This window comes from Lacerta agilis, chromosome 8, assembly GCF_009819535.1.
Source record: "Lacerta agilis isolate rLacAgi1 chromosome 8, rLacAgi1.pri, whole genome shotgun sequence".
NCBI lineage: Eukaryota > Metazoa > Chordata > Lepidosauria > Squamata > Lacertidae > Lacerta > Lacerta agilis.
The window spans coordinates 12,920,663-12,939,279 of NC_046319.1; positions in this window are offsets into that span (position 1 = coordinate 12,920,663).

An 18,617-nucleotide genomic window follows, 5' to 3' on the forward strand; every position below is an offset into this window, starting at 1 on the left:
ACATCTGGGGGCTGCAAGGGTAGAACTTCCAGAGGAGGTGGCCAGGTAGCCAAAGAATGACCCCTTACATCTCTTCTTTTTAGAAATGAGACAGCATGTGCACCTCATCCCTAACAGACACTCAAGACCACTGGGTTTAAAAATAAAACCAAAGTACACGATAGCCATGAGAGCTACATCCTTTTAAAAATGCCCAATAGCCATGGAGAGTGTTCATTGCTGCTATAAAGTCATTTTGCCCGAGAACCTTGTCTATAATTCTTCCCAAGTTAGATAGTCCTGGATAGTAAACAGTTATGTTCCCCACCATTCCCCATGCACCTATTGTGAGGAGGTAATTTCAGCTTCTTCCTTAGAATCAAATTACAGAAGCCATTACCTTCTCTTTTTTATGTGGGATGATGGTCCACAGTCTCTTTGAGAAGCAGAGTTGTTGCTTCTAACCCCCATCTCTCCCCAAGCCAAGCATAAAAGAGCTGTAAGGAGACAGCATGCATACAAAGAGCAAGCCTGACCCCTGCAGGGCAATTGTCGATAATATGATTTGCCAGGACTGCACATAAGCTACTCACACAGTAAGAGAAATGTTTCCTCAATGCAGAAAGAGGAATCAGCATTTGGGAGACTTCATTCAAGATGAGTGTCAGCACAAGGCAACTGCTGGCTCCCTTCTGTCTCTTTGCAGCTTGTGGGTCTGAGATATACCGGCTCTGAACATGGATGTTTCATTTGGCTATCTTAGCAGGCAGCACTAGCCTCAGAGGTTGGCATTGTTGGGTACCTGTTGAAGCCCATACCCAGGCAAATGGCACTACCGCAGACCCTTCAGAGACTCCTGATCTATCTTGCTGCCCTGTCCAAATGTGCAAGCAAAAATATCTGTAAAGCAGTTCTTGCCTTGACCTCTTTTTAGGGCAGTGGTGCTGATTTAGAATCAGACCAGAGGGAGAGGGCAAATGAATGGGCAGTGGTGACAGTGGCAAAGAGGTGTGCCTACCAAGAGCATTTTGGCCAATCCCATCACCACCACTGAATCGAATGTGGAGGAGGAGCACAGGAGACAAGAAAGCAAAAAGGGCAAAAAGTACTGTATAGGACCAATGGGTGGTATCCAGTGTTAGACCTACTCAGAGTAGACTCATTGAAATTAATGGGTATGTCTAACTTAAGTCCATCAATTACAATCGGTCTACTCTGAGGAAGATTTAGTGGGATATAACCCCATGGCAATCAGGATGTTGGAGACAGTGACATTTTGGGTGGAAGATGGACTGCAGCAGAATGGAAACAGTGCTGCATGTGATAATTGCAGGGCAGAACAGAAAATGGTGCCTTATTGCATCCCAAAATGGCAAGCCCTGGGGAGTAGGACAGGAGGAAAGCCTACTCAGTGAAAACCCATACAATGGAGGGTAAGCTGAGGCTGAGATGGGAATGACTTGCCCATGGTTCCCTAGCGAGTTGGCAGCAGAGACAACATTTGAACCATTAACTTCTGGAGTCATAGCTCAGCTTCTTAGCCATTATGATATACCATCCCTCATTAAAAATGAACATATCCTCTTTGGCTTTACCCAATGTAAGTTTTGTTTATAATACATTCCACTCAAGTTGCTAATTCCTGGCATTTAACTCAGCTAGCATTGGGGGGGGGTCTACTTGTAAAAAGGGACCAGGTGATATCATCCTGCACTACATTGTTTCATGCTTCAGTCCTTGAGTTGTCTGAGGAGATTTATTGGTAGTTCCTGGATAGCTCACCTCTCTGCGCAAACTGTAAATGATGAGGTCTCTAAGAGGCATGAGAACATAAGATGAACCTGCTGGATCAGGCCAATGGCTCATCTAGTCCAGCATCCTGTTCCCATGGTGGCCAACCAGATGCCTATGGGGAGCCTGCAAGCTGGGCATGAGCACAACAGCACTCTATCCAACTACACTTCTCAGCAACTGGTCTTCAGAGGCATGATGCCTGTGACAGTGGAGATGGAATGCAGCCGTTGTGACTAGTGGCCATTGATAGCCATGTCCTCCATGATTTTGTGTAATCCTCTTTTAAAGTCATCCAAGTTGGTGGCCATCTCTGCCTCCTGAATCTTCTAGCATTTCAGCTTCATCAGATGTCCAGACATTTTAGTGTTATTAGAGAGGAGGGGAACTTTTCCTTATCTACTTTCTCCACACCATGCATAAATTTTATAAATTTCCATCATGTCTCATCTTACTCACATTTTTGCTAAGCTGAAAAGTCCCAGATGCTGCAACCTTTCCTCATAGGGGAGTCACTCCATCCCATTCACCCTTTTGGTTGCCTTTTTCTGAACCTTTTCCAACTCTACAATACCTTTTCTGAAGTGAGGTGACCAGAGTCGGATTATGGTACTTCTGCTCTAGAGCAAGGGTCCTAAAAGATATGGGGGCACGGGACCATGCCACAAATTTGTATACAGTGTAGCATTACATGCGTTTACTTATATGTATAGGTGCAAATTTATGCCAACAAGCAGGACATTTTATTTCATTTCTAAAAGTATGTATATGGAGCCTTTTTAGGCATAGGTAGCTCTCAGTATCGTAAAAACACAATAAATGCACAGTATAAAAATAACTATAACAAAAAAGGCAGAAACATTGCCCCTCCCCATTTTAAAGGCCAGTTAAGCCTTAGTTAGAAATAGCTGCCCTAAATAGTTGGGATTTTGAAACCCATGTAAAAACGCACAGCATAGAACCCTTGAACACCTGGAGGGGAAAGAATTGTATATTGTGGGGGCCACCACAGGAAAGGGCTTGTCTCTCATGCCTACCAACCAAGTTGACCTCATGGTAGACATGAGGACAATAGCCTTTTCTCCCTGTTTCTCAGTCTGTGTTATTTAGAGCATATGCACCAGCTCCTAGAGGCTGAGCCACTCTTGGCACCCCCTTTTTTTAGGAGGCCAGGCCCCCTCAGTGTTCAGAGGGTGTTTGGCTCCACCTCTTGGCTCCTTGCAGCATCAGGACACTGCACAATGTGAGGACTTTGCATCAGGCCCCCTCAATCATCTTGGGAAGAGGGCTCCTCTAAGAATGGGGAATGTTTATTATGTATTTACAAAAGTATTGTAAACAGGTTAATACAATGGCAGAATTTAAAGGATTTTAGAAATAATACAGGAAAGTTGAGGTAGAAAAATAATTTGGAGTAGAAATGATATGCAGCTGAAAAAGAAATTTAAGGAACCAGGGGAGGGGAGTGAGGGAAGTCAATGGATTCGGAGAAGACCATTTTATGGATTTGATATCACTTTTGTGTATATTTTTCTTTATTTGTGGTTGTTGTTGTGTTTGCTCTTGTTTGTTTTTTATTTTTGTTATTACTGTTGAAAATTTAATAAAAATATTATTTTAAAAAGAGAAGATGACTTCTGATTCAGAGGCAAGCTGCCTCTGGTCTTAGAGGCAGAACATTTAGCCATAATGACTACTAACTACCGATAGCTTTATCTGCCTACAGCTAGGTAAGCCTCACTGAGTTCAATGAGACTTACTTTTGAGTATGTGGGCACAGGATTGTGCTCCAAGTCTCTCTTGGTCCTTTGATCCCATCACAAATCTGTGGGATTCTCACTTTGGACATGAGGGGGCAGTGTTAACTGTTGTATTTACCGCTGGAGGAAATTCCTTTTAATACTGATACTGTATTGAGGAAGGAGTAGTTTGTTATCTTTTACTAATCCAAAGTTTTTATATGGCGAAACATAGAATGCCATTTTCTTTTCCAAAATAGCACCCGCCACACATGTTTTCCGTGCCAACAGGGTCAAATCTCAGAGGACTGGCCTTTGGAAGGATCATGGGGGTAATATCAGTCGAAACTGGGACACTGTTGGCTCTCGCAGAAAATGAATATTATTGTGGTAGTTATGAATGCAGATTTAGGGGTTTGCTGCTGCTGCATTGAGAGCTTCATAATAAGTTTTAATGTTCACTGAGGGGGCCATAAAACATAAGGATGAACATTTCCATATTTGAAAATGTCCTTGATTGGCAGTTTTATTATCTCTGAAAGGTGCATGGCTTTCAACACAATCAGCTTGTGGGTTTTGTTTTTGTTTTTTTACTTTTTGTTTTTTACTTTTTCAAAAGCGAAAATGATTTTGCTGCTTAAGTCATGCACACAGCTAATTGTATTTTAATAAGTCTCTTAAAATCACTCTGCATTTCTTTTATATCCTAATATTAGATCAAGTGATTGCTGGGAGACACTAGAGGACATTGAAATTTATGAGGGTGAGAAAGAGAGCACTGTAATGAAGCTTTAGTGGCAAAAAAAACCAGTGCCAAACTATTGATGCAATAGTGATACTTCGCAGCTTGGATCAAGACCCAAGTATTCCTCCAAGAGCTGACTCAAGCACTAACACACCTATCCAACTCACATCTCTGACTCAGAAAATGGACACTCACTAACATAGAAAATGGCTTCCTTCCACCATATCTGGAATTGCCTCGTTTTCTGGCATGGAAAGAGATGCTGAGAGCTGAATCCTATGTGTGGGGGCAGCATATACATGGGCTGGGGGACCTCCGCACAGAGATTTCCCGAAAGCCGCCAACTTCCCAACAGGCTCTGCTAATGGCTCCTTAACATTAGCTACTGTTCCAAAGCAATTTCTTGTTATACTGTAGCCGGTTAATTTCTCGCTTGGAAACTGGTTCCAATATGACTGGTTTATCTTCTAACTGTTTCTATCACTAGATACTGCTACTTCTTTTCCTCTTGTACAGGGTGCTGGCATGAATGAATATTGTTGCCTGACACTGGGTGGCTAAGCCTACTTTTGCCTGAGATATCATGAAATTGGGGGGCAGCTTATTCAGCATTCATCCTGATTTGTTTGCACAAAGCTTACATAGTTGTTAGATTATGTCTGGGCTTTATTGAGCATTCATTCTGATTTGTTTACAGGGCAGTTACATGACAAAGAGCATTCATCATCTTGATTTGCTTGTGCCATGTTTACACATATTCATTTGTTCATTAATCATTCGTTCATCCCACACTTTTAGGTGCATCTCCCCAACACATTCCCTATTGCAAAAAAAGAAATCTAGTGGCTGGTTGTTATTTTTTAAGCACTCAAATTCACTTTACTTTGCTTAAATCCCTCCTGCAAAATAGTGGTAATTTGGAGGCACTCAGGTCAGATCCACACCATACATATAAAGCACTCACATACCACTTTATCAGTTATGGCTTCCTCTAAAAGAAGCCTGGGAACTGTAGTTTGTTAAGGGTGCTGACCGCACAGAGCTACAATTCCCAGCATTCTTAACAAACTACAGTTCCTATGATTCTCCAAGGATTCTCGATATAAGAAAGCTTAATATGTGTGTTTGGATGTGACCACCTCAGTGCCATCTATGTGCAATGGCACTTACAGAATACAAGAAGACAGGGCCCTGTCTTGAGAAGCTTACAATTTAACATTAGATTCAGGGAGGCGATGTTTCTATTTTCCTTAGTATATGTAGGATTTGGTGTCAGCATCGTTTGTGTTGGTTCTCTGTTGTTCGCTTGTGTTTCTTTGGCGGTGGGAGGTCGCGATTGGCGTAGGGTGTGCTTGTTCCTTTGTGGTTGGCTGTGGTGATCTTTGGTTTTCTGTGTGAGTGGGGTGGGTGGGTGTTTTGGATCAGGTTAGCCATATTGATTTGTATGCTGTCGGTAGATTTTTGTCATTATCTTGTTGAGCTCTGTCTGGCCACTGTTGAGAACAGAACAGGGACTGCCTACCCATGAGGCAAGATGAGGTGACCGCCTCAGGCATTAGGATCCATAGGGGCATCAGATCCCAATGTATACCGTATCTTTATTCCCCACTTGTTCCTAACATTGATCTTCACTCGTCACTTCTTCTCTGGTGGGCATCATTTTGTGGTTTGCCTCAGGTACCAAAATGTCTTGGAGCTACCCTGGAACACAATGCTGCAGTCTGATCCAGCATAACTCTTGGGTTACATCCATGCCATACGTTGAAAGCACATTGGTCCCCCCGAAGAGTCCCGGGAATTGTAGCTCTGAGGGGTAAATCACTTTTCAAGGATTCTTTGAGGGAAGCCATGCACTAGTCCCAGGTACAGGCAGGGATGTATTAGGACATAAGTGTGGGGGTGGGGGCAAACACGTTGCCCTATGACCTCTGGGTCCTTGCAGTACACAGGCCCTTTGTCCAGCACCCATTACCTGTCATAATAATGGGCAGTTATATTTCTGTGGCACTTTTCTAAACACATTTCCCAAGGCAGTTCTTTTCTCACATAGCTAGAAAGCCATAGGCCTAATGTGATCATTTCATCTGGTGTCTGTGGCCTAGGTTGTCTGAAAGTCTCCTTGGGACAAGCATGAACAAAGGCATATACATCTATATATAGAAATACATAGATGGATCCCAAATATATTTTCTTAGTTCCACAAAAAACCAAGAGATGGAGATGTTCGTGAAAGGTCCCCTTTCTCAACAGCAGGCTCCTGGGAGGCACATGTTCCTCTCAAAGTTCTGTGTCGGAAGTAAATGTCCAGCTATTTAGCCCCTTTTTCATGTGGTTCCTTTAATCCCCCAGATTGGGTTACGGAGCCATTTTACAGTTTCAGTTTTACAAAGCAAAAACCTTCCTTTAATGTTGGCATTTTTGAAGAAAAAAGGCTTCAATCAAAACATGTGGGACTGGGTTCCCCCCCTCTCCTTTTTTACATTCGCCAGATGTGACATGTGGAAAGGGAATGAGCTAAAATGTGGCGTCCAGGTCCTGCCTCAGTGACGAGATAGGAAAGGGGAAACTAACATAGGTTTTTGCAAAAGTTCCCCTGTTCATTCTTGGGCTGCATTCAAAGGCACACTTATTTGGGGGGTGGGGGGAGCTGCCAATAACAGCCGGATTTCAGATTCAAAGGCCTGCATGATTTTTTGCCCCTCCACATGGGCTGTAGCACAGTGATAATAAAGCACAAGTTTTGCCTGCAAGGTTTAATCTCTAGCATCCCCAAGTAAGGCTGAGAAAGACTCCTGTCTGAAACTCTTGAAAACCACTGCCAGACAGTATAGACAGCATACAGCTAAACGGATCCATAGTTTGACATAGTTATAAGAATATAAGAAGAACCTGGCTTCTGGATCAGGCCAAAGACCCATCTATTCCAGCATTTTATTCTCACAGTGGTCAAGCAGATGCCTGTGGGGAGCCCACAAGAAGGACTAGAGAATAGTTCAGACGGTAGAGCAGGGGTCAGCAAACTTTTTCAGCAGGGGGCCTGTCCACTGTCCCTCAGACCTTGTGGGGGGCTGGACTGTATTTTGGAAAGGGGAGGAGAACAAATTCCTATGCCCCGCTATGAAGTTTGCGTGATGATGGTCACGAGTAATGAAGTAGGAACCCGAACAGTCTTTTGGCAGTTTTACTGGAGTAAACTATTTACAGTGCAGAGCTACAGAAAGCATGTCTGTCTCAGTCGCTGGCAGAATCCGGGAGTGGCCCCTTCCGGTTCTTTCCCCAACACAAGAGCTTTGGCACCCCAAATCTCCTCCTACCCTCCTTACGTTTCATCCCTCTGCACAATTGGGGCACCGGAACTGGCGTGCTTCATTCCTGACCAGCCGGGCGAAGTGAGGTGCTGGGGCTCTTTGCAGCATCGCCGAGCCCTCTCCTCTCCCGGCTGGCCCCTTGCCCTTCCTCCCCATTGGAGGTGTGGCTGCTTTTCGTGCTGGAAGAGGGGCTGTTCCTCAGAAGGCATTGGGGCTCTCTGTTAGCTAACGGAGCCTCCATTCCCCTCAGCGGGCCAGGTGGCAGTTCCCTGACACCCACATATAACCCAGAGATGCATTTTAAATTAAAGCACACATTCTACTCATGTAAAAACACCAGGCAGGCCCCACAAATAACCCAGAGATGCATTTTAAATAAAAGGACACATTCTACTTATGTAAAAAAAAAAAAAAATGCTGATTCCCGGACCGTCCGTGGCCTGGATTTTGAAGGCGATTGGGCCAGATCCAGCCCCCAGGCCTTATTTTGCCTACCCATGCGGTAGAGCATAAGAATCTAAATTCCGTAGTTTATGCTCTGTGTTGAGGATTGCTTTCTCCTGCCTGTCCTGAATCTTTCAGCAGCTTCTTATGTTCCTATAGAGCCAAATAATTTGCACTGTGAAATAGGCTAAACTTAACTTCTAGTTGGCTATACCAGGGTCTGCCCATACACCTGTTGTTTACAGTAGGTGCTGCCACCTCACTCCAACAGCATCCCTTTGGGCACCCATTTGCTTTCTTCCTTATAGGTTAATGGCTACCAATCACACCTACCAGACAACTTTTTGATGACAGGAAAAACCTGCCAACCATTCCTAAATGTGGGTGGCCTGCCTCCCCATCCCCCACTCAGTGTCTCAGCAGAGCATAGAGAGCATAGAGAGACATAACAATGCACAGTTGTGCACACTTCCGGCCTCCTGCAATGCAGGCTCTCCTTCCACAAACTCCACATTCCATTAGCATTTTGCTAGGAAATGAAAGAAATAGTAGGAAACGCTAGAATCTTTTTTTTTTTTTTTATAAGATTTTATTATTTTCTATTAAGACAAAAGAAAAACATAACATAAACACCACCATTAACAATACAAAACAATACAAAAATACAATACATAAACACAGCACAAAAACACAATCAAACAATTACAATAAAAAGAAACATATACAAACCTTTAAACTAACACTTATCCTCTTACTTTTCTTGGTACTATCTTCTCTGTTTTAGGGGACTTCCCCCATTCCCTCCACTGTCTTCAAAGTCATATATATCTCCTAGGTAGCTTTGTATCTTATTCTATTCACATTTGCTCAATTTTTAATGTGCTTTACTTTACTTGATCATATACCTAATCGCATATAAATCTTAACTTAAACACCAAATCTTAACATATTTCCTAACAAATAAATCTTTCACACAAAAATATCTTCCTGACAATTTTATCTAACATAAACCTGCTAAAGCCGCTATTCTATTTGATTCTGCTCAAATGTTCAATTTTACTGATTTAACTAAATAGTCTTTAAATTTCTTCCAATCCCGTGACACCTTCTCCTCCCTCTGGTCCCGGACTCTGACGGTCAGTTCTGCGAGTTCCATATACTCCATCATCTTCATCTGCCATTCTTCCACCGTTGGTATCTCTTCACCTTTCCATGTTCTTGCCAATAGGATTCTAGCTGCTGTTGTGGCATACATAAAAAACACTCTGTCCTGACTGGGTATCTCTTCGTTGGTCATGCTCAGAAGAAATGCCTCTGGTTTCTTACAAAAGGTAACTTTCATTACCTTCTTCAACTCATTGTAAATCTTATCCCAGAAAGCATTTACCGCTGGGCACAGCCACCACATATGATAAAAGGTACCTTTCGCATGTTTACATTTCCAACACACATCTGACATTTTGGTATTCATCTTAGCTATCTTAACTGGTGTCAAGTACCATCTGTAAACCATTTTCATTATATTTTCTCTTAAGCTATGACAAGCAGTGAATTTGATACCTTTCTGCCACAATCTCTCCCAGTCATCCATCATGATATTGTGTCCTACATCTTTCGCCCAGTCTATCATTGACGATTTAACCAGTTCATCTTTCGTATGCCACTCTAGCAAAAGATTATACATTTTGGAAAGGTTCTTAAAATTCGATTCTATCAGTTCTGTTTCCAGTTTTGATTTTTCTACTTGAAAACCAACTTTTTTGTCCATTTTAAATGTTTCATATACCTGATGATAGTGCAGCCAGTCGGGGACCTGACTTTTCACCTGATCGTAACTTTTTAGCTTAAAAGAGTCCCCTTCCTGCTGCAATATGTCCATATATCTTAACCAATTTGCAGACATGTTCGGTCTCTTATAGGCTTTGGCCTCCACTGGAGAGATCCATCTAGGGGTCTTTCTCTCTAACAAGTCTTTATATCTAGTCCAGACCTGATACAAGGATTTTCTAACTATATGAGACTTAAAAGTTCTGTGGATCTTAACCTTGTCATACCAAAGGTATGCATGCCATCCAAACATATTATCATGTCCTTCCAAGTCCAATACATCAGCGTTCTCTAGTTTAAACCAATCCTTTAACCAGCAAAAGGCTGCTGCTTCAAAGTAAAGTCTTAAGTCCGGCAGGGCAAAGCCTCCTCTCTCTTTAGAGTCTGTTAGGATCTTAAACTTGATTCTTGGCTTTTTGCCCTGCCATATGAACTTTGATAAGTCCTTTTGCCATTTCTTAAAGCAATCCAGTTTATCCAAAATTGGTATGGCTTGGAATAAAAACAGCATCCTTGGTAGGACATTCATTTTTATCACGGCAATTCTTCCCATTAACGACAGTTTCAATCTTGTCCATATTTCCATATCTTTCTTTATTTCCATCCACAATTTTTCGTAATTGTCCTTATACAGGTTCAAATTCTTGGTTGTGAGGTTGATACCTAGATATTTTACTGTTTTGACAAAATTGAGGCCAGTGCCTTCCTGTATTCTTTGAATTTGTTCTGCACTCATATTTTTTCCTAAAACTTTGGTTTTCTGCTTGTTTAACTTGAAACCAGCTACAAGTCCAAATTGTTCGATTATTCCCAAAGCTCTGGGGACACTGCTTTCCGGTTCTTGCAGGGATAGCATCAAATCATCTGCGAAGGCGCGTAATTTGTATTCCTTCTCTCCCACACGAATTCCTTTTATCTGTTTGTCCTTTCGTATCATATTTAGGAGGACTTCCAGGACCGTAATGAAGAGTAAAGGGGAGATAGGGCACCCTTGTCTTGTTCCCTTTTCGACTACAAACTCCTCCGATATCACACTGTTTACAATTACTTTTGCTCTTTGTTCTGTATAGATGGCATTAATTCCATTCAAAAACTTTTCGCCAACTCCCATCCTTTCCAAATTCTTTTTCATAAATGTCCAAGAAACTTTGTCAAATGCTTTCTCTGCATCAACAAACAATAATGCCGCATCTGTGTTTATGTTTCTCTCCAGTTTTTCTAAAATGTCCACAATAATTCTCGTATTATTACTAATTTGTCTTCCTGGCAAGAAACCTGCTTGGTCTCTATGTATATAGTCTTTCAACACTCTTTTTAACCTTGTAGCCAATATATTTGCAAAAATCTTATAATCCACATTCAAAAGGGATATTGGACGATAATTTTTCATTTGCGTCACATCCATATCTGGTTTTGGAATCAGTGTGATAAAGGCTTCCTTCCACGTCTCTGGTGCCCTATCTCCTTCTAATATCTTGTTGCAAACTTCTCTTAGTGGCTGCGATAGCCAGTCTTTCAATGTCTTATAATATTTTGCTGTTAATCCGTCCGGTCCTGGGGCCTTCCCCAATTGCATGTTATTTATTGCATCTTCTATTTCCTGCGTCGTTATTGGGTGGTTGAGAGTAACTAATTTTTCCTCTGGGACCTTTTGCAATCCGTTTTTTTCCAGAAATCGGTCTATTTCTGCTTCATCTATCTTCTCCTCCTTGTACAGTTGCTTGTAGAATCTTTGAAAACACCATCTGATTTCCTCTGGTTTCTCCACGTTTTTCCCGTTTACTACCAAGGTATTGATGACATTTACCTTTTGTCTTTTCTTCAATTGCCAAGCTAGTAATTTTCCACACTTATTAGCCGATTCGAATGTTCTTTGCTTCATCATTTTCACTTTCCATTCAATATCCTGGTTCATTATGTTGGCATATTGGGATTGCAAGTATTTAATTTCTTTTTGAATTTTAACGCATCTGGGATGTCCTCTTAGTTCTTTTTCCTTTTCTTTGATTAATTTCAACAATCTCTCCATCTCTGCATTTTGTTGTCTCTTCTTTTTTGCTTTTTCACTAATAAGAAATCCTCTCATTACAGCTTTACTTGCATCCCAAGCGATTCTTTTCTCCACTTCGGAGCTCCAATTTATCTGAAAATATTCTTTCATCTTTTTCGCCGCTCTTTCCACTAGCTTGGTGTTTCTCATCAAAGCGTCATCCATTCTCCATCTAAAAGAGTCCTTGGAAATCATTTTTAAATTTAGCTGTACAGGATTGTGGTCTGAAAGAGTTTTAGGGCCAATTTCTGCCTTTTGTATTTTTGGAGCCAATTCATTCGAAATCCAAATATAGTCTATCCTCAACCATGACTGCTGAGGTTCGCTGAAATATGTTGCCTCTGTATCTGTGGGGTTTTTTAATCTCCATGAGTCCACCAAATTCAAATTGTCCACCATTTCAAAAAAGGTCTTTGGGAGTTTCCCATCATTCGTTAATTTAGTTCTTTGAGATCTGTCCATTAATGTGGAAACTGCACCATTAAAATCTCCAAGGCAAACTAATTTGTAATCCAAATAGTCCAACAGCAAGTCATGTATTTTCTTATAAAAGATTGACTTTCCATCATTTGGTGCATAAAGTCCCAGAATCAAAAATTTTTCGCCTTGTACGTTAATTTCAATTGCGATGTATCTCCCTTCTTCATCTTTGAATAGCTGTCTTGGGCTATATTTCTCCTTTGCATAAATCACTACTCCTCTCTTCTTGACCTTGTCCGATGATATGAACTCTTGGCCCAATTTTTTATTCTGTAATAATCTTCTGTGACGTCGGGCTATGTGGGTTTCCTGTAAACATATTATATCCAAATTCTTCTTTTCTATGCTGTAAAACACTCTGCGTCTCTTTGGCCTCTGGTTCAATCCCCGGACATTCCATGTCATTAACTTGAGCGCCATTTTCCTTTCTCTAGTCTTCTCCTCCAATTGCTTCTCCTTTCTTGTCTTCCTCTGGATCCTTGCCTGGGCTTGGTGGACTTGGTAGAGGTCCCGGCGGTGGTGGAAATACCTCTGGAAACCTGTAGAGTTGTGCTGGGTCGAGTGGTGTGCCTTTAAATTGTTCCAGATGCTTATCCAAGAACTTCTGTTTCTCCGCCAGGGACCTTATTCTTATCTTTTTCCCTTCAAACGTAAATGCCAGGCCTTCTGGAAATTCCCAACTGTAGGGGATTTTCCTTTTTCTAATCTCAGTTGCCAAATCGTTGTAAGGAACTCTTTTGTCAAGGAAAAATCTGGGGATATCCTTATAAAAAATTACTTTGTTCTGCTCTACCACCAGGTTGTTTCTGTAATGACAGTCCAGAAAGAAATCCCTATCGTGTCGGTCGTGACACACAATCAAACAGTCACTGACTGTTTTGTTACTTTTCTTTCCTCTGGAACCTCTTGGACCAAATCTGAAGGCCTTCACTATGCGCGCTGAGACGTTGATCTCTTCTATCTCCCAAAATCCTGAAAATAACTTCACTATGTAGTCTTTTAGGTCTTCCCCTTCCACTTCTGGAAGATTTCTTAGGCGGATGTTGCCCTCTCTTTGATGTAGTTGCAGAAACGCAAGGGACTCTTCCACAGACCTCTGTCGTGTTCCAATATTCTCTATCTGTTCCAAGTCCAAATTGTCCAATTTTTCCTCCACCTTTTTTATTTTTTCTTTGACCACTTTAATTTCCTCTGAGTCCTTTTTCAAGGTGGTCACCTCTTGCCCAATCCTGTTGATCTCTTCTCTGTTCTTCTTTACATTCTCCTCAATTTGCCCAATTGATTTTTCTAGGGTCTGCGTAGAATTTTTAATATCAGCTTTTATATCCGCTTGAAGTTTTTCTATCGCTGAATTCACTGCTGTATTTCCTGATGAAACTTGATCTTGTGTTTGCTTCAGCCCATCAGTAACGCTTTTCAGTCCTGCTGCAATTTCTGCCACACTAGCAACCAATTTCTCCATTTGTTCCTGTAGGGTTAGGGAAACAGAGCCTTTTCTTTTCTCAGAGCCAGTTCCTTTAGATCTAGTTTCCATTCCCTGTGGGCTCTGCAACTGTAATCTCAAGGTCACTCCAGTTGCTGTAGTAACAATCTCAGACATTCACAGTGGAAGGCCAACAGTCCCAAAAGTAAACACCAGGTGGCCAGCAGATCAGTTCTGAGAACAAAGAGGCTGCTGAGCCAGGAGCCCACACCAGTCCCGAAAATCCAAGTTTTAGGCAAAGAGTTTACATTCCAAAGTATAAATTCCTTAAAGCCAAGAAGAGTCCACTTTCATGTAGCCCAAGTCAGTAACAGTTCTTAACTTGCAGTGTTACCACCAAAGTTTATAAAGTAACTTGTATCTGGTTACAAAGAAGTCAAAATGTCTCCACTGGTAAACAGTCACTGAGACACCAACAAAGAAAAAACGGCAACAATGTATCACAGCCCGCTACTGACCCGGAATCCTAATCCAGAGGGTGAGGGGCGTCTTCTTTTGCCATATCAACTGTTTTTAAGTCTTAAAACAAACTTTAAGCAACTTTTAAACCACTTTTAAAAAGTTTGGCAGAGTTCGCAAAACTTTTCCGTTAGTCGCGGCTTTGATCTTTTAGCGCTACCAAGCTCGCACGAACAGTACAAAGGGAACAGGCTTCCTTTTGCAATTCCTCTGCAAGTAGTGCTCTTTAAACTTGTAAAAGTAATCCAATTCTTTAACTTACAGAGTTTCTTTGGAGTTTTCTTTGCAGGAAGTGCCGGGTGCTCGAGTCTGGCGGGATCGCTGCTTTGATCCTCCGCAGGCAGATGCTTCTTCAGTCCCGTGCCGGCGCTCCGCTCGCCCGATTTTCCCCCTTACGAGGGTCAATCGGGAACGGAGACGGCACGTCTGGGACCCACGAAGCTCAGGTCCACGGGACGCTCTTCCCGTGGCTTTAAGGGACCCGTGGCGCAGGCACAGAAGTCCCTAAAGCCTAGCGGAGGACGGAGCCGTCGGACTCCCGTCCGCCATTGACCGGCACCTAACCGGAAGTCGGAAACGCTAGAATCTTATCCCTCTCTGCTCTTATGCACGTGATCTCTCTCTATGACAGCTCTGTAAAAATCTTGGGACTCGCTCTATTTTCTTTGCCATTTCAAAAGCAGAAGAAACAGTGATTTTTCCTCCCTTCCTGGGGCCTGGAGGGTGGTGGGGAATTGAAAACAAAAGTGGCACCAATCTCTGTTGGGTCCCCATCTTGTCCAGTCTCCTTTACATCCACCCTTCCTTTTCTGTTACATTTCCTTGAAGTTGAGCCTCCCCAGAGAAGCAAGGGGGATTGCAGAGTTTTGTGGCACTTGGGGGAAGAGAGAGAGAGAGACTTGGAAGGAAAAGAGAATTGCAGCTGCAATGTTAAGAACGAGAAGCTAATCAAAGGCAGCCCAGGCGGGCACTCCTTTCATCTCCCGTCTTCAAAGAGGCGCAAACAAATACTGATTGTTTGCCATGCAACAGCCTCTGTGGCAGTGCTGCTGACAACCTCCCCATCCCCTTAAGACGGCACCCACTTCCATAAGCACATACACCATTTCTAATATTATCACTATTAATCACCATTGCATTTTATTATATAACACTTTACAATGCTATTTTAAAGCGCAGGATGGGGTGCGGGTGCAGAAAGGTCCCTTCTTCAAGGCACTTAACATATACATTTTGCCACGTGGGGTGAAAAGAGCAGGGAGGACAACAAGCAAAGGAGTTGTCAATCAATCAATCAATCAATCAAAAGTTTATTGCATTAACCAAAGGCCATAACGATTTCAAACATTACAATTTGCCACACTACAAACCATGACACACAGCATGCAGCAATTACATAAAGAAAGGGAGTCAGAATCCATAAATATCTGTTCGCTCATACCTAGCTTAACTTCCATTAGACCTCTGAATCTCTGGCACAACTTGTTGCAATACTGTCTAGCTCTCTCTTTCTAACCTTTCTTGTACCCAGAGCATGAAGTGCCACTCTATGTGTCACAAATCTCTTAGTGTCACACACACAAAAATGAACCATTTTCTGCCATAGTAATCCCGTTTCCCGGAGTTAGCAAACGTTCCAGGAATCAGTCTTTCGGATCTCTATATAAAAGACAGATTAACAAGTAGCATATGATGTCCCCCACCTGAGGTTAGCCACATTTGCAGAGTCTGCCATCATATGGAACCCTATTGTAGCGGCCATCCCAAACTGATGTGGGCATCAATTGGAATCTGAGCTCCATGAAAGCATTTCTTTAATGTGGCAAGCATGAGTTTGATGCAAGGGAGTTGTGGGGATGAATGGGAGAATCAAGGGCAGCAAGTGATAGATAGATGCAAGCCAATGCAGTGTGCATTTAAGCTCAATTTCAGTCTTGTGGCTTCATCTCAGCTTGGAATTTTTAGTTTCTCATTTCCCTTGGCTTGAGATTTGGATTTCAGCTTTGGTTGTTGTGTTGCAGTGGAGGGTGGGGGGCAGCCTTGCTCTCACCCAGTTACCTATTTGGGGGGCCAGTAACCGTGACCTTATTGGCAGTGTTAACAGTAGCTGTGGTGGCCTTTCTCCCCCTGCAAGGTCAGCCACCCACAAAAGCCTCTGAAGGCCTCTTCAGTACAAACCAAGATTAGATCCATGTGTTGGCTTCTTCCTAATGAGGAATGCCTGCCTTAGCTGGGGAAGAATTCAATTAGGAGGCTGGAAGAGCTATTGATAGGGGTGGGGGTAGAAATGTGCACTGGAGTGTTTGGAGCCATGGAATGAAAGGAGCATTACATGCATGCACAGAGCATGGAGTAATCTGGGCAGAGAAATCTGCTCCCATAGAGAGCCCGTCCTATCGCTTCCACTTTTAACTCCCACCCTCCCCCAGCCCCCCACCGCCAGCACACACAACAAGGCACCAATTAGGCCGTTCTACTCGTGGAAAGCCACAGCTTCGGTCTCCCTTTATTATGGACAGTAGCAGGAAACTGGCAGATTGGAACCAAATGGGAGGCCTGACTCATACCAGATGCAGCCTTTGCAGAGTGCTGTGGGGAGGATGCAGCGGAGAAAAGGAAAGAGGCTTTAGAAAGACAGCAATTTCACTTTGACATATCTGCTGGCGCTGAGAAGGATACAGAAGAGGGTGCCAGCAGTCTGTCAAAGGTGGTCCAGTCACGCCACCCCAGCTGAAGAGATAGAGTGGATGCTCAGCTGCCAGATCTCAGTACAGACGAGGCCAAATATTTCAGGCAATAAAAAGACATCTTCAGGAACTGTGTAGTCTTGTGTTCGGAAAGCAATTTGCTATCCTTGTATAAGAGTTTTATGTTGTGATCCTATACCCCTGGAGTCCCCAACATGGCATCTGTAGGAACCATGGTGCCCTCAGACATCTCGCTGGCAACTGCCAAGGTCCAGTTTTTAATTATTATTTTGCTTTTTGGTCATTGTTGCATGGTGGGTGGGTTGCCTGTTTTTTGGTGAGGGTCTGCTTTTGTGGGTCTATAGCTTATCTGCTGTGTAGATGTTGTCTGCTTCTTCAAAGAGCAACACAATTTTTCCTTCTTCAAAATGGGCATTTGGTGGTGCTTGTAATAGTTTCTTAGATTTCAAAATGTGCCCTGTCATGCATATTCTGGGGGACCTCTCCTATACCCACTTATCTGGGTATGATCTCTACTGGACTCCATCAGACTTACTTCTGAGTAAATATTAATGTGATTGAACAGTTAAAGGAACAATGGACAGGACCCAGAGGGACAGAGTTTATTTTATTTTAATTCATAAAAATATTTATACCCCCAACTTTCCCTTAAAATCCAATCAAAGGGGGCTTACAATAAATATTAAAATAAGACACAAGAAGAAAATAAATAATTCACAATTTTAGAAAAACAAGAGGGAGAACAGATGTTTAAAAAAAGGAGAACATAGGATCAACAAAGCAGCAATCAGCTCAGCAAGCCAAATCCCTGCTGGGGAAGAAAAGCCTTTACAAGATGGTAAAAAAATGACCAGAGAGAGGCAAGGCAGGCAATAAGTGGGACTAAAAAGAAGTCTCTCACCTGTGCCCCTGCCAAATGCAACTCTCATATTGGCAGGACATGAAGGAGAGCTTCTCCAGTATAAAGGGGTCAACTCACATGAGAAGAGGTAGTCTCTTATGTGGCCTAACCCGCAGTTAAGATGCAAAATCAAGACTGTGAACTGAACTGTAGTTTGGGGTGGTTAATGAGAACCATGTTAGCTGCCCACATAGACCCCACACCAGCTTTTCATAGGGCTAAAATTCCATAGTTCCATTGGGAGCCATCGCAACAAGCGGGTGCTGAACTGGTTGCTAAGTCTTGACACACCATCTAGCTTTCTAGCTATAGCAAGGTCTGTATCTGACACAGATCAGCAATGGTCAATGGTACCAGAGGCAGGTGGCACAGTGCCAGACAAGCTGGAGGTCATATCCTAAAGTGGGAAGTTGGGTTAGAAGTGCATGGTTACAGATCCTAAAGTGGGAAGTTGGGTTAGAAGTGCATGGTTACAGAAGGGTAAGAGGTTGGATACCAGATCAGGCAAATAGGCACCAAGGGACAGAGGCAGGAGACATGGGCTCAGGTGGGCTCGGGGTACGATGGTGATGGCCAACAACTTGGATTAAGGGGTTAGACAAATTCCTGGAGGATAAGGCTATGCTCTGCCTTCAATGTCAGATGCCATATGCTAGAGATCACTAGTGCAGAGAGGGCTGTTGTGCTTAGATCCTGCACACAG